General features: G+C 44.8%; 2 long non-coding RNA genes across 3 annotated transcripts; one reads left to right on the top strand and one right to left on the bottom strand.

Moving 5' to 3' along the window:
* Positions 1 to 6: 6 nt before the first annotated feature.
* Positions 7 to 11,519, top strand: LOC141730170 (uncharacterized). Of its 2 annotated transcripts, none has more exons than XR_012581696.1 (4): positions 7 to 1,786; positions 2,555 to 2,603; positions 11,125 to 11,178; positions 11,364 to 11,519. It is a non-coding gene; the product is annotated as an uncharacterized LOC141730170 (long non-coding RNA). The 2 variants fall into 2 exon arrangements; XR_012581695.1 differs by having other exon boundaries at positions 11,125 to 11,218; positions 11,364 to 11,508.
* Positions 11,143 to 22,917, bottom strand: LOC141730171 (uncharacterized). Its single transcript, XR_012581697.1, has 4 exons — positions 22,074 to 22,917; positions 17,773 to 17,839; positions 15,734 to 15,886; positions 11,143 to 11,792 (listed from the first exon to the last, which is right to left on the bottom strand). It is a non-coding gene; the product is annotated as an uncharacterized LOC141730171 (long non-coding RNA).
* Between the last annotated feature and the right edge of the window lie 163 nt (positions 22,918 to 23,080).

Raw genomic sequence — 23,080 nt, 5'->3', positions numbered from 1 at the left:
CCGTGAGTAGCTGGGCCAGGGCCAGGGTTTCATCTCTGGCTGTGAAATTGGAAAATTCAGTGACTGAATTGGGGTGAGCCTGGATGGAGGTGGGGGTTCCCAGCTCTCTGGGACACCTTCGTTGCTCTGATTTGTTTTCCTGAGAGAAGGAGGTGAGGAAAACTCCCAAGTGAGTATTGCAGAGGAATCTCCAACTCCAGAAGTGCAAAAATTGTTCACCTTGGAATTTATCCCGGGGCAGGAACAGCAATAACCTCTCCAAGCCTGAATAATGTGAAAAATGATTTATTTTTAAGAGTTTATGACTAAAAGCTATAAAATGAGTTAAAACAAGAATTGAGTTTTGCTTCCAGAGGGAAAAGCCTTGAATTCCATGCTGGAACTCATCCTTTTCCCATCGTTTCAGTGGGAATTTCATTTCATTCAGTTCCCAGAGCTCCTGCAGAGTGCCCTTTGCTTTGGTTTAATTACTCCTCCAGGTAATTAGATGAATTATCCCTGAAGTGAGCAGATCTTGCTGTACAGGAGGTTTGTGGAGCCTCAGGGATGGGGAATGTTCCTGGGATGGCTCCAGGGAATTCTGTGTGCCACAGAAAGCTCAGGAGCCTTTGCCTGTGTTTGGCTGCAGATGGAGGAGTCTGTTAGGACAAAAATGCTGCATTTGATGTAGAATATTCTTAATTTAATCTTTTTAATTTAAGCAGAGCTCGCAGTCTTAAAGCTGGTTTTAAAAGAGACTTTTCAGTGGAGATTTCTTTGATGTCCCTGGAAAACTCTCATTTTCCTGAAGGACCTTTTGGGTGAAAGTTTGGATTCTGAAGGAGAAAAGCAGAGCAGCAGCTTGGGGCTCCCTGCCCTGGGCTGTGCTGGTTTTACTGGTGCTTGTTGGCTCTTCAGAGCCAGCACTGAGCCTTGGCTGGCTGGTTCCCCTGCAGAATTGTCAATTTTGGGTGTTTTTAAATAAAATCTTCCACTGGACGCTGCCCCCTGTGGTTTTTGCTTGTTGAGGGTTCTGTGGCTGCCTTTGGGGGTTGTTGGGATATTTTATCCCCTGAGAAGGGTGGAGAGTTTGAGGGAGGTTTCTCCTTGAGGATCCAAAGGCAAAGCTGCCCCCACTGCTGGGAGGGAGAGAATTAAATTGAATTTTGCTCTTCTGCTTCTCTTGAACGCTGCCCCGTTCTGGTGGGAGGAGGAGCTGCTCTGCTGTGCCCTCCAGGCTGCATTTCCAACCCTGCAGTTCCTGTTTGAGCCCTTCAGGCTCCTGCCCCAGTCCTGGGGGACAAATTCCCCTCTGAGCTGCAGTGGAAAGGGCTTTGATCCTCATGGGGACACATTTATTGAAAATATCTCAAAATCGGGGATTTCTTGGGCCAGTTTCTCAGAAGCTGCTCTGTGCCCGTGCCCGAGGAGCCTTTGGCAGGAGGGGCAGGGAACGGAGCGCGGTGGGACGGGAGATTTATCCCAGGAATTTCCCTTTTCCCAGGCATCCCTCGCTAGGGGTCAGCACCGCCCCGCGCTGCCTCGGGATGTCGGGAATGGGGAAATTGGGATCCGAACCTTCGGGGCTGCGGTTGGGTTTGCTCTGTGCCCGATTGGCACGGCTCTGTCCTGGCACGGGTGCCCGTCCCTGGCAGTGCCCCGGCGTGGTGCAAGAGGTCCCTGCCCATGGCTGGGCGGATTTAGGATCAATCCAGCCCAAACCAGTCCAGGATTCCGTGGGATAGAGTCCAACCTTTGGGAAAAGCACCTCAGTCCCTCACTTCTCTAGGACTGAATTTATCTCCAGGTGGGTGAATCTTGGCGTTCCCTGCTGGGTTTTACCGGGAAGTTCAGGTGGGCCCCAGCAGGAATTTCCCCATGGAAAGGGAGCTCGGGGCTGGGCAGGGAGGGGTGGGCACCCATCCTGGAGGTGTCCCCGAGCTCTGGGCCGGGGACAGGCTGGGGATCAGGCCCAGCTCGCACTCCCTGCTCTGGGAGGGCTTTCCCACCTCAGGGATTCTGTGGGTTCTCCTCCTGTTCCTGAGTGGCCCTGGGGAGCTTCTGGTGGATGAGCTTTGTCTGATCCAGCTGGGCCTGACCTTTGGAAGGAAACTTCCTGATTTCTTTGGGATTTGGGGCTGAACCTCTCCGTTCTTCAAGCCAAAGGTGAGGCCTCCAGGGAACAGAAGGGAAAAAAAAATTCCTGCTCTGTTCCCCCAGCCCAAGCTGCTCCTCCTGGGCTTTGGATTTTGCAGCTGTGGCTCTGTGAACACGGGGCTGCTCCTCAAATGATCCCAGTCAACGTTAGCCCTTAATTAATGGAGTTGTTAACGAGTTTATAAAGCTCTGTGTGTGTGGGCACAGCTGGGAAGGGCAGGGATTGAGCCCTGGTGGAGCTGGCACACCCCACGGCCCTGCTGGCAGCTGGAATGGGATGGAATGTATGATAATCATCGATATTTGATGGAATATATCAAATAAAGGTTAGGGAAGGAGCAGCCTGGCAGCTGGGGCAAACCCAGAGGGACATCTCAGCTGTCCCCTCAATCCTGATGGAAATTTCCTTCAACTCCAGACTCCAGGACTTCATTAAAAACCCAACTTTATTCCCAGAATATCTGCAGGTAAGCATTGCATGGATTTCTAATATTATTTGATATTTTTGTATATGGATTTGGGGGTTTATTTTACAGTGTAGTGTTAGGAACAAATCAGCTTGGACTTGTTGGGCCAGAGGAGGTTTCTGGGTGTCCCTCATTGCCCACCCTGCATTCCAGACCCCCATGAAGATGAAATTCAAAGCAAACCTTGACTTCCCAACCAATTAGAAAATGCATTGCTTAGAGGAGCTCCCTAAAGCAAATTTCCCAGGATTTTAGATGAAAGAAATCCCTGCAAGGAGTTTGCAGAGTGGAGGTGGCACCAGCTCAGGACAGGTGTCAGGAGTGAGGGATGGACACAGGGAGAGCTGGGGGGACAGGTGGCACCCCAGGCTCCTTGGAAATGCAGCAGCTCCTCCTTTCCATGGATGGATTTCCCTGCCTGGGACTCTGACATGAATTCAGTGACAGATGAGGGGCTGGCTGTAACGCCAGCGTTATTTCAGAGCTGAACCCAGGGAAAATCTGTCACTGGTGCTGCTGGGGTTTGGAATTCTGGACTTTGTTCTGCTGCAGGGGAAGCAAACCCAGCCCTTTCCTTTTGTGATGGCTCTGAATGGGGAGTGAGAGCAGAGGTGGCTGCTGGGGCAGGCCATGGAATTGTGTGGGATATTTGGGCACAGGGAGCCCCTCCTGGCCTGGAATTGTTTGGGGTATTTGGGCACAGGGAGTTCCTCCTGTCCTGGAATTGTTTGGGATATTTGGGGCACCGGGAGCTCCTCCTGGCCTGGAATTGTCCTGGAATTGTGTGGGGTATTTGGGCACAGGGAGCTCCTCCTGGCCTGGAACTGTGTGGGATATTTGGGCACAGGGAAGCTGCAGGGGGAGCTCCTCCTGTCCCAGAGTGTCCTGGAATTGTTTGGGGTATTCAGGGCACAGGAAGCTCCTCCTGTCCTGGAATTGTCCTGGAATTGTTTGGGATATTTGGGCACAGGGAGCCCCTCCTGGCCTGGAATTGTTTGGGATATTTGGGCACAGGGAGCTCCTCCTGGCCTGGAATTGTTTGGGATATTCAGGGCACAGGGAGCCCCTCATGGCCTGGAATTGTTTGGGATATTCAGGGCACAGGGAGCTCCTCCTGGCCTGGAATTGTTTGGGATATTTGGGCACAGGGAGCCCCTCCTGGCCTGGAATTGTTTGGGATATTTGGGCACAGGGAGCCCCTCCTGGCCTGGAATTGTTTGGGGTATTCAGGGCACAGGGAGCCCCTCCTGGCCTGGAATTGTCCTGGAATTGTTTGGGATATTCGGGCACAGGGAGCCCCTCCTGTCCTGGAATTGTTTGGGATATTTGGGCACAGGGAGCCCCTCCTGGCCTGGAATTGTTTGGGATATTCAGGGCACAGGGAGCCCCTCCTGGCCTGGAATTGTCCTGGAATTGTTTGGGATATTCGGGCACAGGGAGCCCCTCATGGCCCGGAGTTCCTGTCCTGGCTCGGAGCAGTGCCAGGGGCTGGGCTGGGGGATGCTGGGCAGGAATCCTCCCTGGCAGGGCTGGGATGGATTCCCCAAGGGTTCCCCTGGCAGTGCCCAGGTCGGGTTGGACACTGGGACAGTGGGAGGTGTCCCTGCCATGGCCCTGGATGGGCTTTGAGGTCCCTCCCAACCATTCCAGCATTCTGGCACTCCCACAGTGCCCCACCCATCCCTTTTTGTGCCATTTCTGTTCCCACTGATCACTTTAAGGGTGTCACATGAAGGGCACAATCCACAGACTCACATTTTCCCCTTTGCACGGAATTATTTTTTTTCCCTTTTCCTTTCCTGCCCTTCCTGCTCTCCCTTTGCCAGGCTGCTGCTCTCCAGGGTTTGCTGATGAGCTTAACCCAATTAGTGCCCTCAGGAGCAGAGCCTGATTGCCCTGCACATCCTTTTGGAATCCATCACTGGAGCGTTGCCTGACACAGTTAGCAATTGTCCTCCCAGTGAACCAGAGGGATTCAGGAGCTCATCCCCCTGCCCAGCGCTGCCAGCAAGGTTCACATCCCCAAAGTGGGGCTTTTCTAGGGGATCAGTCTGTGATTTTGAGGTGGAAAACCCAATTTGGATTCCATGTGATCCCTGCCCGAGGTTTTTATGGACACAGCAGAGATTGCCCAGAGCAGCTCCCCTTGGAGGGGCTGCAGGAATGAATCAGGAGCTCAGAGGAATTCCCAGGAATCAGGAGCTCAGAGGAATTCTCAGGAATCAGGAGCTCAGAGGAATTCCCAGGATTCAGGAGCTCAGAGAATTCCCAGGAATCAGGAGCTCAGGGGCATTTTCAGGAATCAGGAGCTCAGAGAATTCCCAGGAATCAGGAGCTCAGGGGCATTTTCAGGGCTGCAGGAATCAGGAGCTCCAGTTCAGGTGCTTCCATTTGTTTTCCTGGCTGGGACCAAAGCTGGATTTTCACCCTCAGTGGGAAATGCTCTTCCCCAGGAGAGCCTTGCAGAAGGGATCTGCTGCTCCAGAGGGTGCAGGGCCCAGCTCTGAGCTGGAATTATGATTTTCCTTTGGATATCCAGAGGAAAATCACAATTCCAGCTCCTCCTTCAGCAGCTCCTAGGGCTGGGATGGATCAATGGCACCACTGGGTATCAATGGGCTCCCTCTGGTTTATTTTCCTGGCAGCCTCCCCTGCTCCAAGCATCATTCCCAACATTCCCATCATTCCCAACATTCCCATTTCCCTGCTGGGGCTGAACCTGGGCCCAGCTGCAGCTCTGTGGGATCTCCCATCCTCTGAAGGGTCACTTATGGGATCTCACACCCCAAAACCTCCTGGTGCCCTCTGGGCTGCCCTTTTGGGGCTGCTTTTGCCATCCCCAACCTCTTCCCCAGCTCTTTTATTCCTGAAATAAGAAATGGATCCCAGGGAGCAGTGCTGTGGGACATTAAAGCCAGTATTTATTTGTGAGGGTCGCTTTGGGGGGGCCTAATTGGAGCAGCTTTTCTGCTCAGGCTGCAGAACGGGGCCATAAAAATCAGAGATTGATGGTTATGGGCAGATTAAATGGGCATCAAAGTTATAAATTACAGCCCTGCCCGAGCTGGGATTGGCCACCAGAGATGCTGCTAAGTGCCAGGGGTGTTTAATGAGCTCGTTTATTTGCAGGCTCCAACTGCATCAGCTTGGGCAGTTTATTGAAAGTGTGTTTAAAATAACCACAGTGCCAGGAGGGCTGGCTCAAACAGCCCAGGGGGAAAAGCAGGAGCTGAGAGCAGGAATTTGGATTTCCAGGGAAATCTGAGGGCTTGGGGACTGTGAGAGATTTATCTTGTGGTTCTGCACTGCTGGATTTTGTTTCTTTCTGGTTTTTGGTCATTTCAGTGCAAACGCGAGGCCTCAGTGTGTCCAGTGTCAGAAATATTGGGTGTGGGCTGTGGTGAAACATTTCAGGGGGGAAAAGCAGGAGCTGAGAGCAGGAATTTGGATTTCCAGGGCAGTCTGAGGGCTTGGGGAGTGTGAGGGATCCACCCTGTGGTTCTGCACTGCTGGATTTTGTTTCCTTCTGGTTTTTGGTCATTACAAGGCCTCGACATGCTGGGTGTCAGAAATGCTGGGTAAGGTTTGTATTTGCTGGGTCAGATATCCCAGAGGGAAAAAGCAGGAGCTGAAAGCAGAAATTTGGATTTCCAGGGCAGTCTGAGGGCTTGGGGAGCGTGAGGGATCCATCCTGTGGTTCTGCACTGCTGGATTTTGTTTCTTTCTGGTTTTTGGTCATTTCATGAGGCCTCAGCAGTGTTCAGTGTCAGAAATGTTGGGTGTGGGTTGTGGTGAAATGTTCTAGGGGAAAAAAGCAGGAGCTGGAAGCAGAAATTTGGATTTCCAGGGCAGTCTGAGGGCTTGAGGGGCAGGAGGGGCTCTGCCCCTGGGTTCTGCACTGCTGCAATTTTGGTTTCTCCTGGTTTTTGGTTATGTCACTGTAAACACAAGGCCCTGATCCCCCAGGTGTCAGAAATATTGGGTGTGGGTTGTGCTCAGGTATTCCAGAGGGAAAAGCAGGAGCTGGAAGCAGAAATTTGGATTTCCAGGGCAGTGTGAGGGCCTGGGGAGTGTGAGGGATCCATCCTGTGGCTCTGCCCTGCTGCAGTTCTGGTTTCTCCTGGTTTTTGGGTATTTCACCCAAGTGCAGGTGTTGTGGGACGTGCCTGAATGCTGGCCTGGTTATCCATGGAAATGAAATGTCTCCAATCCATGGAAATGAAATGTTCCCATTCCCAGGGGTCCTGGAGGGACTGAGCAGCACAACCAGAGCTTGGAGGAGCTCGTGGAGCCCTTGGGAGTGCTTAAATAACATTTAAAGGTTGTTTATTCTCTGTTGGAAAACTGCCCCTGGTGGCTCCAGAGTTACCCCTCTGCTCATGAAAGGAGAGGGAATGGAGAGGTCTGTAAATGACAGGAAAATAGAATATCCTGGTGATATGAAGAGTTCTAAATGGCAGAAGAAGGAATATCCTGGTGATATGGAGAGTTCTGTAAATGGCAGAGAAAAGGGAATATCCTGGTGAGATAGAGAGTTCTGTACATGGAGGAAAAGGGAATATCCTGGTGATATGGAGAGTTCTAAATGGCAGAAAAAGGAATATCCTGGTGATATGGAGAGTTCTGTACATGGCAAAGAAAATGGAATATCCTGGTGATATGGAGAGTTCTGTACATGGCAAAGAAAATGGAATATCCTGGTGATATGGAGAGTTCTGTACATGGAGGAAAAGGGAATATCCTGGTGGTATGGAAAGTTCTGTACATGGAGGAAAAGGGAATATCCTGGTGGTTCTGGAGAGTTCTGTAAATGGAGGAAAAGGGAATATCCTGGTGTTGTTTGCTCACAGCTGGCAGGGCACAGCCTGGAATTCAAAAGCCCAAAATTCACACAACAGATCTGATCACTGGGGTGATTCTGTTGGATTGCTCCCAAGCTCCAGAGCTGGGAACTCACAGAGAAAGGCTGGAATTGGGGCTGCTCTTAGAGGAGAATAAATTCCATTTCCTGCCTTGCTGAGGAGGTTTGTAATTGGGGTTGGAGTCCCTGTCCCATCCTCTGTCCCAGGATCATTTGTTTCACTCCAAAGAGCCCCTTTTCCCTCCTCCATTAAAAAATTCCTCTTTTTGTCCTCATGGCTGCATTTCCCTGGGGGTTCTGGTGAAACCCTTCAGTGCAGGGGTCTGGGAGGGAGGGTTTGGGGTCAGAGCAGCGTTATTGAAAGTGGTATTTAAAAATGATATTATTGAAAGTGATGTCAGTTAAGGTGGTGTTACTTAGGGTGATGCTTTTTGAAGTGATATTTAGGATGATATTATTTAAGATGGGGTTTTTTTGGAGTGACTTTTTTTTGGAGTGACTTTTTGGAGTGACATTTTTTTTGGAGTGATATTATTTAAGGGGATATTATTGAAAGTGATATCATTTGAGGTGGTATTATTTAAGGTGATATTTTTTGAAGTGATAATATTTAAAGTGGCGTTATTTAAAGTGGTGCTTTTATTTAAAGCGGTGTTATTTAAAGGGCAGTTACTTAAAGTGATATTATTTAAGGTGGTGTTATTTAAGGTGCTGTTATTTAGTGATATCATTTAAGGTGGTGTTATTTAGTGATATCATTTAAGGGGGTGTTATTTAGTGATATTATTTAAGGTGATTTTATTTATGGTATTATTTAAGGTGATGTTATTCAAGGTGCTGTTATTTAGTGATATTATTTAAGGTGGTGTTATTTAAGGTGCTGTTATTTAGTGATAATTTTTAAGGTGGTGTTATTTAAGGTGCTGTTATTTAGTGATATTATTTAAGGTGATTTTATTTATGGTATTATTTAAAGTGGTGTTATTTAAGGTGGTATTATTTAGTGATATTATTTAAGGTGATTTTATTTATGGTATTATTTAAGGTGGTGTTATTTACAGTAGCTGTTGATGGACTCCCAGCCCCTCGTGCAGTTAAATGGAAAATGGCAGCTGCAGCTTTTAACAGAAATGTGGAGTTTTCCTAAAGAAATGAGGTGAAGTCTTTGACACAGGGCAGAGCTGGAGGATTTTTATTCCCTGGAAAACCTGAGGGATGTGTGAGGAGGAGCCATTCCCACCTGGGAAACGAGGCAGGAGAGGTTCAGTGCAGGAATTCTGTGGCTGCCAAACCCCTGGAAGTGCCCAAGGCTGGATGGGGATGAGCTCTGAGACCCCAAACCATTCCATGATTCCTCTCTGCTGGAAAAACACAAAAAAGGGAATTATGGTGGCCTGGAGCCGGGGTGGGGCTGTTCCCTGTGGGAAGGGAATGCTGCTCCTGCAGCCCCCAGCTCACATCCCAGGGAAATAAAGCACCAGGATGATCCCGATAAATTACAGTAATTGTGCCTGGCAGCATGTGGTAATTTAAAATGGATTAATCTAACAAGGCTTAGAGAGGAATAAATAATAAACATCTCCAAGCAGTGGGAACCCTGCTCTCCTCCATCCTGCCTGGATATTAATGGGGAAAAAATAACGGGGAAAAACACAGGGGCTGTTGTGAAATGTAGCAGGTGCTCCTGTGATTGGCTCATCTTCCTTGTGTACCATTAAGGGCCAATCACAGGAGCAGCTCAGGGACAGATTCCCTGCACACAGAACTTTGTTATTCATTCTTTCTATTCTATTCTTAGCTGAGCAGCCTCTGCAACTTCTCTCCTGATTCTTTTTAGTATAGTTATAATGTATTATATATCATATATCGATAAATCCAGCCTTCTGATCAAGGAACAAGATTCTCGTCCTTCTCTCACCTGGAGACCTCATCAGGTCCTGTAATAATTCCGTGCTGATCCGAGGGCAGAGCAGGGCTGGCAGCCATTTCCTTCCTTTGCTATTCCCATTCCCTTTCCTATCCCCATTCCCTTTCCCATTTCATTCCCTTTCCCATTTCATTCCCTTTCCCTTTTCCTTTCCCTTCCTTCCCCATCCCCATTTCCCTTCTTTCTCTTCTTTCCCTTCTTTCCCTTCTTTCTCTTCTTTTCCTTTTTTCTCTTTCCCTTTCCCATTCCCATCCCCATTCCCATTCCCCCCAGCAGGGCTGGGGCTGTGGGGCAGCTCTGGTCCATGGGATGTGGGGTTTGGGGATTTGGGGAGGGGGTTTCTGGCTGGGATGGGGCTCTGTGGGATTTGGGGAGGGGGTTTCTGGCTGGAATAGGGTTCTGTGGGATTTGGGGAGGGGGTTCCTGGCTGGAATAGGGTTCTGTGGGATTTGGGGAGGGGGTTCCTGGCTGGAATAGGGTTCTGTGGGATTTGGGGAGGGGGTTCCTGGCTGGAATAGGGTCCTGTGGGATTTGGGGAGGGGGTTCCTGGCTGGGATGGGGTTTGGGGATTTGGGGAGGGGGTTCCTGGCTGGGATGGGATTTGGGGATTTGGGGAGGGGGTTCCTGGCTGGGATGGGGTTTGGGGATTTGGGGAGGGGGTTCCTGGCTGGGATGGGGCTCTGTGGGATTTGGGGAGGGGGTTCCTGGCTGGGATGGGGTTTGGGGATTTGGGGAGGGGGTTTCTGGCTGGGATGGGATTTGGGGAGGGGGTTCCTGGCTGGGATGGGATTTGGGGAGGGGGTTCCTGGCTGGGATGGGATTTGGGGAGGGGGTTCCTGGCTGGGATGGGGTTCTGTGAGTGCTGCATTCCAACAGGGCTGCAGAAATCCCAACCCCGTCCCCGTTTCTTCTCCCCCATTTTTTCCCACCCCCCCTTTTCCTCCCCTTCCTCCTGCTTTTCCTTTCTCCCCCTTTTCCCCCATTTTGCCCCAAATTTCCCCATATTTTTACCCCCTTTTCGTCCCCAAGGTCCCTCCCAGTCCAAACCAGTCTGGGATGGGACCCTGGGCTGGGTTGGGGCTGCACGCTGCAGTCTCTGCTCTCCTGGGTCACCCTCCTGATGAATCTGGGTAATTAATCAGTTAATTAGCCTGGTTGGGTGTCATATTAGACAAAGATGGGATTTTTTTTTCGTGTAGAATGGATGAATTTTTATTTACAGGGTTGATTTTTGTACGGTATTAGAAGGTACTCTGTGTGACTTATTAATTATTTAGTAAATTAGTGGAACTCAGCTAATTGCCTGGTAATGACCAATGCATGTGTTTCTCACATTTTTCTCTTTTTAGATATTTTACATTTTTTGTCTCTTGGGGAGTGAGGGTTTTACACAGGTGGGATTTTCTTTGTAGGTGTGAGCTGGTTTTTCACAAGAGCAGATTGTTGTGTAAACTGAATTTTATCCTTATAAATTTTTTAAATGAGAACTGAACAGATTAACTTTGATAGCAAGGCTTGAACTGCGTTTTACAAAGTTTTAAATTGTATTTTTGCTTCCACGTAGCCGTTTATGTACCAGGGTTTGAGGCTCAGCTTCTCCTGCTCCTTTCAAACCCCAGTTTGGAAAATGTCACTGGTGAAAACATGAAGATTTTCACCAAACTTATTTTTTAAACAAAAATATAACAGTGACATTAATGTACAATTCTACCAGCTGTGTTTGATCCTTGCAGATTTCAAAGAAGGAAAACCAGGAGGGAAATGTTCTCCCAGGGAGCAGCTCCAAAGTGCTCGTTTGGTTTGCAGATACATCATTAATGTTCAGAGGTTCTATTAATATTAATAATATCGTTGACATTAATAAAATTAATAATTAATATAATTATCAGACGTATAACTTAAATTAATGAATCTATTGAAATTTAAAATGCTGATATTAACACAATATTTATTATTTATTATTTGTTTCCAGTCTCGTGTGCTGCCCACCAGGAGTTTCCCTGTTTGGAGTTCCATCCCCGTGTCAGTAAGAAAGGAACCAAATAAAGTTTTGTTGTTGAAATAAAATTTCCTTTGTTGGAACACTCAGGCTCTGTGGTGCTTCTGTGACTCCTGGGAAAAAAATATTTCAGGATTTCAGGATTTCAGGCTCCTGGACCCTTTGCAGGCTGATTTTGGGGCTGGTTTAGAAATGTTTTGGCAATTTCTGTTAAATTCCAGTTCATAGCGTGGGTGCTGTCAGGGAAAGGTTTAAAGTAATGAAAAATACTGGGAGAGAATCACGGAAAAAAGGCTCTGATCCAGCAGGAAGGAGCAGGACACGGAGGTGCCACCCAGGAAGAGAATCCAAGAGAATCCTTGGGAATATTCTGCAGGATTTGAGAGTTCTTGCATGGCAATTCTAGGGGGAAAAAAATTTATATATTTATATAAAAATATATAATAGAAATATTAAAAAAATATAGTTTATCTACTATATATTTACATATAATATAATATGTATTGCATAATATATTATTATATTTTAATATATATATTGTATATTAATATATAAATATTATATTATATAATATTTTATATAATATATATATAATTATATTATATATATAATGTAATAAATATCTAAATATGTATTTTTCAATTATATATCAATACACACACATATATCAATACACACACATACACATGTAGATATATATATGAAAATAAATAAACCCAACAATTTTAGAATTCCATAATTTACCTCCCTCCCAATTCCAGACTAGAAATCTTGGAATTCCTTATTTATTATTAGTAAGGATAAGGAATTGTTGATCTGTGTTTGGGTACATGACTAACCCATGGCTTTGCAGTCCATAATCAATAACGGATCAAGAATTGATCAGGAGCATTCTGGGGTTACTCTAGGTCATTGGGGTCATTTGAAGGTCATTTTGGGGTTACTCTAGGTCATTGGGGTCATTTGAAGGTCATTGGGGTCATTTGAAGGTCATTTTGGGGTTACTCTAGGTCATTGGGGTCATTTGAGGTCAATTTTAGATTTTGAGATTTTTCAGTTTCTGACTGGGGTTACTTTAGGTCATTTTTGGGGTCATTCTGGGGTTACTCTAGGTCATTGGGGTCATTTGAAGGTCATTGGGGTCATTTGAAGGTCATTTTGGGGTTACTCTAGGTCATTGGGGTCATTTGAGGTCAATTTTAGATTTTGAGATTTTTGAATTTCTGACTGGGGTTACTTTAGGTCATTTTTGGGGTCATTCTGGGGTTACTTCAGGTCATTGGGGTCATTTGAAGGTCATTCAAGGTCATTTTGGGGTTACTCTAGGTCATTGGGGTCATTTGAGGTCAATTTTAGATTTTGAGATTTTTGAGTTTCTGACTGGGGTTACTTTAGGTCATTTTTGGGGTCATTCTGGGGTTACTTCAGGTCATTGGGGTCATTTGAAGGTCATTGGGGTCATTTGAAGGTCATTTTGGGGTTACTTTGGGTCATTGGGGTCATTTGAGGTCAATTTTAGATTTTGAGATTTTTGAGTTTCTGACTGGGGTTACTTTAGGTCATTTTTGGGGTCATTCTGGGGTTACTCTAGGTCATTGGGGTCATTTGAAGGTCATTGGGGTCATTTGAAGGTCATTTTGGGGTTACTCTAGGTCATTGGGGTCATTTGAGGTGAATTTTAGATTTTGAGATTTTTGAGTTTCTGACTGGGGTTACTTTAGGTCATTTTTGGGGTCATTTCGGGGTTACTCCAGGTCATTGGGGTCATTTGAAGGTCATTGGGGTCATTTGAAGGTCATTTTGGGGTTACTTTGGGTCATTGGGGTCATTTGAGGTCAATTTTAGATTTTGAGATTTTTGAGTTTCTGACTGGGGTTACTTTAGGTCATTTTTGGGGTCATTCTGGGGTTACTCTAGGTCATTGGGGTCATTTGAAGGTCATTGGGGTCATTTGAAGGTCATTTTGGGGTTACTCTAGGTCATTGGGGTCATTTGAGGTGAATTTTAGATTTTGAGATTTTTGAGTTTCTGACTGGGGTTACTTTAGGTCATTTTTGGGGTCATTTCGGGGTTACTCCAGGTCATTGGGGTCATTTGAAGGTCATTCAAGGTCATTTTGGGGTTACTTTAGGTCATTGGGGTCATTTGAGGTCACTTTTCAATTTTGAGATTTTTCAGTCCCTGACTGGGAATGAGGGGAAAATAAGGGGGGGAAATAATGGGGGAGAAATAATAGGGGGGAAATAATGGGGGAAAATAACAGGGGAAAAATAATGTGGAAAATAACAGGGGAAAAAATAAATGGGAAAAAATAATGGGAAAAATAACGGGGGAAAAATAACGGGGAAATAATGGGGAAAATTAATGGGGGAAAATTAATGGGGGGGAAATAACAGGGAAAAAATAACCGGGGAAAATAATGGGGGGAAAATAATGGGGAAAAATAATGGGGGGAAAATAATGGGGAAAAATAATGGGGGGAAAATAATGGGGGGGAAATAATGGGGGAAAATAAGGGGGGAAAATAATGGGGAAAATAACAGGGGAAAAATAATGTGGAAAATAACAGGGGAAAAAATAAATGGGAAAAATTAATGGGAAAAATAAGAGGGGAAAAATAATGGGGAAAATTAATGGGGAAAATTAATGGGGGGAAATAAGGGGGGAAAATACTGGGGGGAAAAAAGGGGGGAAATATAATGGGGGAAAAATAATAGGGAAAAAATAATGGGAAAAATAATGGGGGAAACTAACGGGGAAAAAATAACGGGGGAAAAAATGAGGGGAAAATAAGGGGGGGGAAATAATGGGGGAGAAATAATGGGGAAAAATAATGTGGAAAATAACGGGGGAAAAATAACGGGGGAAAATAATGGGGGGGGAAATAATAGGGGGGAAATAATGGGGGAAAAATAATGGGGGGAAAATAACAGGGAAAAAATAAATGGGAAAAATTAATGGGAAAAATAACGGGAGAAAAATAACAGGGGAAAAATAACGGGGAAATAATTGGGGGAAGTAATGGGAAAAATTAATGGGGAAAAATAATGGGGGGAAATAAGGGGGGGAAATACTGGGGGAAAAAAAGGGGGGGAAATATAATGAGGAAAAAATAATAGGGAAAAAATAATGGGAAAAATAACAGGGGAAAATAACAGGGAAAAATAACGGGGAAAAAAATAACGAGGGAAAAAAATGAGGGGAAAATAAGGGGGGGAAATAATGGGGGAGAAATAATGGGGAAAAATAATGGGGAAAATAACAGGGGAAAAATAATGTGGAAAATAATGGGGGAAAAATAACGGGGGAAAAATAACGGGGGAAAATAATGGGGGGAAAATAATGGGGGGAAAATAATGGGGGAAAAATAATGGGGGGAAAATAACAGGGAAAAATAACAGGGAAAAATAACAGGGAAAAATAACAGGGAAAAAATAAATGGGAAAAATTAATGGGAAAAATAACAGGGGAAAAATAATGGGAGAAAAATAACGGGGAAATAATTGGGGGAAGTAATGGGAAAAATTAATGGGGAAAAAAATAATGAGGGGAAATAAGGGGGGAAAATACTGGGGAAAAAAAAGGGGGGGAAATATAATGAGGAAAAATAATAGGGAAAAAATAATGGGAAAAATAACGGGGAAAAATAACGGGGGAAAAAAAACGGGGGAAAAAATGAGGGGAAAATAAGGGGGGGAAATAATGGGGAAAAATAATGGGAAAAATAACAGGGGAAAAAAATAATGTGGAAAATAACGGGGAAAAATAACGGGGGAAAATAATAGGGGGGAAATAATGGGGGAAAATAAGGGGAGAAATAATGGGGGGGGAATAACGGGGGGGAAAGAACAGGGAAAAAATAATGGGGAAAAAATAACGGGGAAAAATAATGAGGGGAAAATAACGGGGAAAAATAATGGGGGGAAAATAATGGGGGGAAATGGGGGGAGAAAATAAGGAAGGAAAATAAGGGGGGGGAAATAATGGGGGGAAAATAATGGGGAAAAATAATGGGGAAAAATAGTGGGGAAATAATAATGGGGAAATAATAATGGGGGGAAATAATGGGAAAAATAATGGGGAAAACAATGGGGAAAAACAAGAGGGAAAAACAAGGGGGAAAATGGACAGAAATGGGGAAAAACTGTGGGGAAAATGGAGGAAAGGGGTGGAAAAGGGGACGAAAAGAGGGGTAAAAATAGGGGGAAATTTGGGGCAAAATGGAGGGAAAAGGGGGAGAAATGAACAGCAGGAGGAAGGGGAGGAAAAGGGGGGAAAAATGGGGGAGAAGAAACGGGGACGGGGTTGGGATTTCTGCAGCCCTGTTGGAATGCAGCACCCACAGGGGCAGCACCAGCCAGGATTCCTGGTTCCTCTCGGATCCTCCTGCTCCTCCCCAGCCTTTGGGGTGAAGCTTTGTCCTGGCTCGGAGCTCAGCACTCTGCCAGGAGGGCAGGGATGGAAAACCCCAAGAAAATCCCCTTCTGTTTCTGTAACTTTGAGATTATGGGGTTTTCAGGCAAAAATACGGGCTAAGGAACAGCAGCTCTTTACTGGGATGTATATCATGAGGAAAACAAGGAAAACCATCCCAGTAACAACCCCAAATCCTTTTCCCACCCTTTGGGCCATTCCCCTGTGGGTGCAGCTGTGGGAACAGGGGGATGTTTGGGTTAAAGTGGAACAAAAACCCCAAAGCAGCAGCAGGAAACACCTGCAGGAGGGGTGAGGAGGAGGAGAAAGGGATTTTTGGGGTTTTCCTGGGCTCTCACCTGTCTTGTGAGATGTCCTATGGCAGGGGGGGCAGCGGGGAGAGGGGTCAGGGATTGGGGTCCTGGGTATTCCCTAAAGCACAAAGCTGAGGGGAGGGATCAGGGATTGGGGTCCCAGGATTCCCCTAAAACACCGAGCACAGGGGAGGGATCAGGGATTGGGGTTCTGGATTCCCCTAAAACACTGAGCACAGGGTGAGGGATCAGGGATTGGGGTTCTGGATTCCCCCTCAAGCACCAAGCTGAGGGTCAGGGTCCCTTTGGAGGGAGGAATTAGGGATTGGGGTCCTGGGTTTCCCCTAAATCACTGAGCACAGGGTGAGGGATCAGGGGTTGGGGTCCTGGATTCCCCCGAGCAGAGGGTAGGGGATCAGGGGTTGGGGTCCCCAACAAATCCTCATCCCCATCCCAAACAAAAAAACCCAACAAATTCTGATCCCCATCCCAAACCAAAAAAAAACCCAAAAAATCCTCATCCCCATCCCAAGCCAAAAAAAACCCCCTAAAGATCCTCATCCCTATCCCAAGCAAAAAAACCAACCCAACAAATCCTCATTCCCATTGCAAGGAAAAAATTAAAACCCAACAAATCCTCATCCCCATCCCAGGCAAAATAAAACCCTCAACAAATCTTCATCTCCACCCCAACCAAGAATAAAACCTCAACAAATCCTGATCCCCATCCCAAACCAAAAAAAAAAACCCAAAAAATCCTCTTCCCTATCCCAAGCCAAAAAAAATCCCCTAAAGATCCTCATCCCCATCCCAAGCAAAAAAAACCCCAACAAATCCTCATCCCCATCCCAAGTCCCAACAAAAATACCCCAACAAATCCTCATTTCCATTCCAGGCAAAAAATAAAACCCCAACAGATCCTCATCCCCATCCCAAGCAAAAAACCAACCCAACAAATCCTCATTCCCATTGCAAGGAAAAAAATAAAACCCAACAAATCCTGATCCCCACCCCAAGCAAGAATAAAACCCAACAAATCCTGATCCCCATCCCAAACAAAAAAAAAAAACCCAAAAAATCCTCATCCCCATCCCAAGCCAAAAAAAAAAAAAACCCTACAGATCCTCATCTCCATCCCAAGTCCCAAAAAAACCCCAACAAATCCTCATTTCCATTCCAGGCAAAAAATAAAACCCCAACAGATCCTCATCCCCATCCCAAGCAAAAAAACCAACCCAACAAATCCTCATTCCCATTGCAAGCAAAAAAACCAACCCAACAAATCCTCATTCCCATTGCAAGGAAAAAAATAAAACCCAACAAATCCTCATCCCCATCCAAGCAAGAATAAAACCCAACAAATCCTGATCCCCATCCCAAACCAAAAAAAAACCCCAACAAATCCTGATCCCCATCCCAAGCCAAAAAAAAAACCCCCTACAGATCCTCATCCCCATCCCAAGCAAGAATAAAACCCAACAAATCCTCATCCCCATCCCAAGCCAAAAACAACCCAAGAAATCCTGATCCCCACCCCAAGCAAAAAAGCCCAACAAATCCTCATTTCCATTCCAGGCAAAAAATAAAACCCCAACAATTCCTCATCCCAAACAAGAATAAAACCCAACAAATCCTGATCCCCACCCCAAGCTCACCTTGTGTCCCCTGAGCAGCTTCATTCCCTTCATTCCATCCCTGAGGAGCAAACAGGAGCAAAAGTTCCTGGGAGAAAGAAATAAAAAAAAAAAGAAAAAATGGTAAAAACCATAACCTTGCACACCTGTGCGGGTTTGCACAGCTGGGATCTGGTTCTGGATCCCTGGGCATGGAGGGAAGGGCAGCACCAAAAATGAGCACAAAAACAGGACTGAAGAAGCCACAGAAATGTCCTTTGATACAGGAATTTATTTGTTATTTAACTTTTGTTTTGTACCAGAAATGCAGCACCAAAGGACAGCAGCACCTCATTTAAATTAAGATTTAAAAATATTGAAGAGGCCACCGAAATGTCCTTTGAGACAGGAATTAATCTGTTAATTACCAGTGCTTTTGAGCCATCCCTGGTGGTGCTGCCCAGCACCAGCCCCTTTTAATGCAGAATCAAATGTTTATTTTGAAATAAACCTTCCATGTAAATGCTTGATACAATTTTGGTGTCTGTGGGCTGGGAATTTCAAAGCCAGATCATTTTCCTGCCCTGGCTCTCACAGGGTTTTTGTTCTCTGTGGCTTTGGGGGGATTTTTGGTGTTATTGTGGATTTTATCAAACCCCACAAGTGCTGATTCCGTCTCTGTTTGGCCTCAGTGATCCAGGCTTGGCAGGCCAGGCTGCTGGGGAGAGGATGGCACGGTTCCCAGAATGGAAATAACACCAAACAATCACCAAATAACACCAAACAATCACAAAATAACTCCAAACAATCACCAAATAATCACCAAACAATAGCCAAATAATAATCAAATAATCACTAAATAACACCAAATAATCACCAATCACCAAATAATCACCAAACAATCACCAAATAATCACAAAAAAAAAAATCACCAAGTAACACCAAACAATAACTAAATAACACCAAATAATCACCGAACAATAACCAAATAATCATCAAATAATCACCAAATAACACCAAATAATACCAAAGAGCACCAAATAATCACCAAACAATCAGCAAATAATCACAAAAAAAAATCACCAAATAACACCAAACAATCACCAAATAATCACCAAACAATAAGCAAATAATCACAAAAAAATCACCAAATAACACTAAACAATAACTAAATAACACCAAATAATCACCAAACAATAACCAAATAATAATCAAATAATCACCAAATAACACCAAATAATCACCAAATAGCTCCAAATAATCCCCGAACAATAACCAAATAATCACAAAAATAAATCACCAAAGAACACCAAACAATAACTAAATAACACCAAATAATCACCGAACAATAACCAAATAATCACAAAAAAAATCACCAAATAACACCAAATAGCACCAAATAATCACCAATCACCAAATAATCACCAAATAACACCAAACAATCACTAAATAACACCAAATAATCACCAAACAATAAGCAAATAATCACAAAAAAAATCATCAAATAACACCAAACAATCACCAAATAATCACCAAACAATAACCAAATAATAATAAAATAATCACCAAATAACACCAATCACCAAATAATCACCAAACAATAACCAAATAATCACAAAAAAAATCACCAAATAACACCAAACAATAACCAAATAATCCCAAAAAAATCACCAAACAATAACCAAATAATCATCAAATAATCACCAATCACCAAATAATCACCAAATAGCTCCAAATAATCCCTGAACAATAACCGAATAATCACAAAAAAAAATCACCAAATGACACCAAACAATCACCAAATAATCACCAAACAATAGCCAAATAATAACCAAATAATCACCAAATAACACCAAATAATCACTAAATAGCACCAAATAACACCAAATAATCACCAAATAACTCCAAATAATAACCAAATAACACCAAACAATCACTAAATAACACCAAATAATCACCAAACAATAGCCAAATAATCACAAAAAAAATCACCAAATATTACCAATCACCAAATAACACCAAACAATCACCAAATAATCACCAAACAGTAACCAAATAATCATCAAATAATCACCAAATAATCACTAAATAACTCCAAATAATCACCAAAACCAGGCAGGGCTCCATCAGGGAGCAGTGTCTGCACTGGGAAAGGGCAGATCCCTCACTGGGAATAGGGGAGCTGGTAGAAAATCAGGAATTCCCTGGATAATGTGCCAGTGGTTCATTTTAAACTGGGTTTAACTGTCCAATGTGCCAGTGGTTCATTTTAAGCCGGGATTTTTGGGATGTGGATTTGCAGGAGCAGAGCTGGGAGCAGCTCCGTGGCCAAACTGGCTCCTGTCTGCCCAGAATTGCATTTTTTTTTGGAGAGTGGGAAGGCAAAAATCAGCATTTCAGAATAAACCTGGGCTCTGGGGCTTTCGTGGGGCTTTGGGGTCCCTGGGCTGGGGGGGATCCTCAGGGATCCAGTGCAGGATCTGCCGTGGGAAACGCCCCAGGAATGCAGGAAAATCCCCCCCTTCCATATTTTTGGGATTTTCCATCCCTGAATTCCTGGAGGGATTCCCCCAGATCCCAGCCGGGCTCATCCATCAGTGATAATTCCCAATTTTCCTTTGTTTTGACTGGTGCAATCTCTGGGATGTTATAAATCAGGAGAGACCATTTATCTCAGTCCCCAGGCACCGCTCATGACTAATTAAATCCCTTAATTAACTGGAGCAGGCCCCTGAGCAGCAGCAGGAACACCATTCCCAGACAATGGAAGAGCATTTCCCACTGGATTTGCATCCCCAGGGCTGAGCAGGAGGAAAATAATTCTGTTCTTTTACTATTTGCTCTCCAACATAAAGATTTCATATTTAAATGCAATGATTAATGTTTCTAGATGAATTCTCATTGGATAAAGATTTCATATTTAAATATGATGATTAATGTTTCTAGATGAATTCTGGTTGGATGAATATTTCATATTTAAAGATGATGATTAATTTTTCTAGATGAATTCTGGTTGGATAAAGATTTCATATTTAAATATGATGTTCAGTGTTTCTAGATGAATTCTGGTTGGATAAAGATTTCATATTTAAATATGATGTTTAATTTTTCTAGATGAATTCTGGTTGGATAAAGATTTCATATTTAAATATGATGTTTAATTTTTCTAGATGAATTCTGGTTGGTTTTCCTGAAGCGCCAGAGCCAATGGATAAACTCAATTTTCCCAGGGATTTTTTTCCTCTCAGCAGCACCAAAACCCCCAAATATTTTCTGAGTGAACCACGACCATTCCCTGCAGATAATCCCTCACAAATCTTTGGAGTTTCAGCTGAAAATCCCTCTGCTCCTGGAGGAAAAGGCTGGGAAGGGCATTTGAGCCAACCCAAGCCGTGTCCATGGGGAGCAGGGTGGGATTTGGGAGATTTCCCACTCATTCCTCCCTTGATGGATGCAAGGCCTGGATTTGATTTAAGCTCTGTGACAGCTGGGGTTGGGTTTTAAGGGAGCAAGGGCAGCTCCCCATGGAAAGAAAAATGGATTTTCCAAGAGTTCAACTCATCCTGCACAGCACAAGGATGCTCAGAATGAACGTTTGGGAGGGATTCGAGGAGCTGAAATCCATAATTCACTGTGAGAGCTCTTGGTTCTTGCTCTGGGATGGAAAAAAACCACACTGGGAAGATTTAAATGGAGCAAAATCCACAATGAAGCTGTTAGAGAATGAGCAGACACAAGAGGTGCTGGGCAGGGCAATTAATTAGGGATAATGAAGGGGGGAATGACAGCTTCCAATTGAAGGAGGAATTAATGGGAATCTGCATCATCCCTGCTGCTTTTCCTGGGAAAGATGGGCTTTGCATCCCACAGCTCTGCTCGGGGTTGGGATGGGGGTTTGTGCCTTAAATGTTTGGGGTTTGGAACAGAGGCGTTGAAAATCCATCACTTTTTCAAAAAATGTGGAATTTATGGTTGGACCAATAAATATTTCACAGCCTGAACCAGGAACAGTATCCAGGGAAATGCCTCTAAATTAGCCATGGAATTAGAATAATAATTATGAAATATTTACTTACAATTATATCCAACCCCCCCTTTTTTTAATGCTGTGATTAATTAAATTCCCAGATTTCCTCCTAGTCTCTCAGTATATTACACATGGAAATTAATTTTCTCCAACAACTCATTAAGGGCCCCAAGTGCTGCAGATCCCACTTGAATCAGTTATTCCTTACTTTGCATTGGAAATCCTTCCCTGCACATCCCAAAGGCATTTCCTGTGAATTCCAGGGAATTTATAGCAGAGAAAATTCTTTTTGTGACATTGGGTTTCATTCACTAACCAGGTAGGACTGAAGGAGGAATTTCCCAGCACTGAAATGGAGTTATCAGGATGAATGCAAAGCCATCTCCAGGGGTTTCCAGGGATAAATCCAGTGTTTTCCAAGTGTTTCTGTGTGGTTTTATTTTAAAATTCCTTCCCAATATCCCACATATAAATCCCACCTCCACACTCAGGTGAGGCTCCCTGGTCTGCACTTCCTGGGATTTTCCTTTCTTCCCCTTCTGGAAGCAGGAATGATGTTTTCCATCTTCGTGGCTACTGGAAAACTGCTTTTGAGGCTTCATTTTGCAAGGAACGTGAGGTTCCTTCAGACACCCTGCAAGGAGCCACATCCAGGATTCCATTTTCTCTGGGATAAATCCATCTGGAAGCGACCCAGCGCGGGTGGGATGAGACAACTCCAGCCTAGTCCAATATTTGACCAAGGGAGTTCAATAATTCCATTCTTAAATATCTGGGAATCTGTTCCTTGCGATTTGGGGGAGGCTGTGGGAGCCATGAGGAGCAGCCAGGATTGGGAATCCCAGGCAGAGGCAGCCCTGGGTTGATGGAAATCTCCAGCCAGGATTCCCACACTAACGAGCTCCCCTGGGAGGGCAGGCTGAGCACAGGGAGCCAGCTCGGCTCTCCCTCTCCTCTGGCATTCCAGGAGTGCAGAGCTGCAAATCCTGGGGCTGATCTCCACAAATGATTAATCTGCTGTTTATAGGGGCCTGTTCTTCCATGGGTTTAGTCAGAAAATCAGATTTTAGTGCCAGACTCCATTTTTAATCAAAAGCCTGGAACAACTGAACGCCTGGGCTTGGTTTGGTGAGGGTGCCATGGCACAACGCCCACAGCACGTTCTCCTGATGGAGCATGAGGAGCTCAGGCCTGGCCTGAGGGCACACAAGGCCTGGCTTGAACCCTCTGTGCTTTGATAGTGAAGCCACGTGGATGCAGATTTGGGGTTGGAATTGTGTATAATAAAATTCCCATCAAGGAGCTGATGGAACGAGCTGTTTG

Source organism: Zonotrichia albicollis, chromosome 9 (genome assembly GCF_047830755.1).
Source record: "Zonotrichia albicollis isolate bZonAlb1 chromosome 9, bZonAlb1.hap1, whole genome shotgun sequence".
Lineage (NCBI taxonomy): Eukaryota > Metazoa > Chordata > Aves > Passeriformes > Passerellidae > Zonotrichia > Zonotrichia albicollis.
The sequence above is the reverse complement of the archived record's forward strand: the minus strand, read 5'-3'. Positions and strand labels throughout refer to the sequence as shown.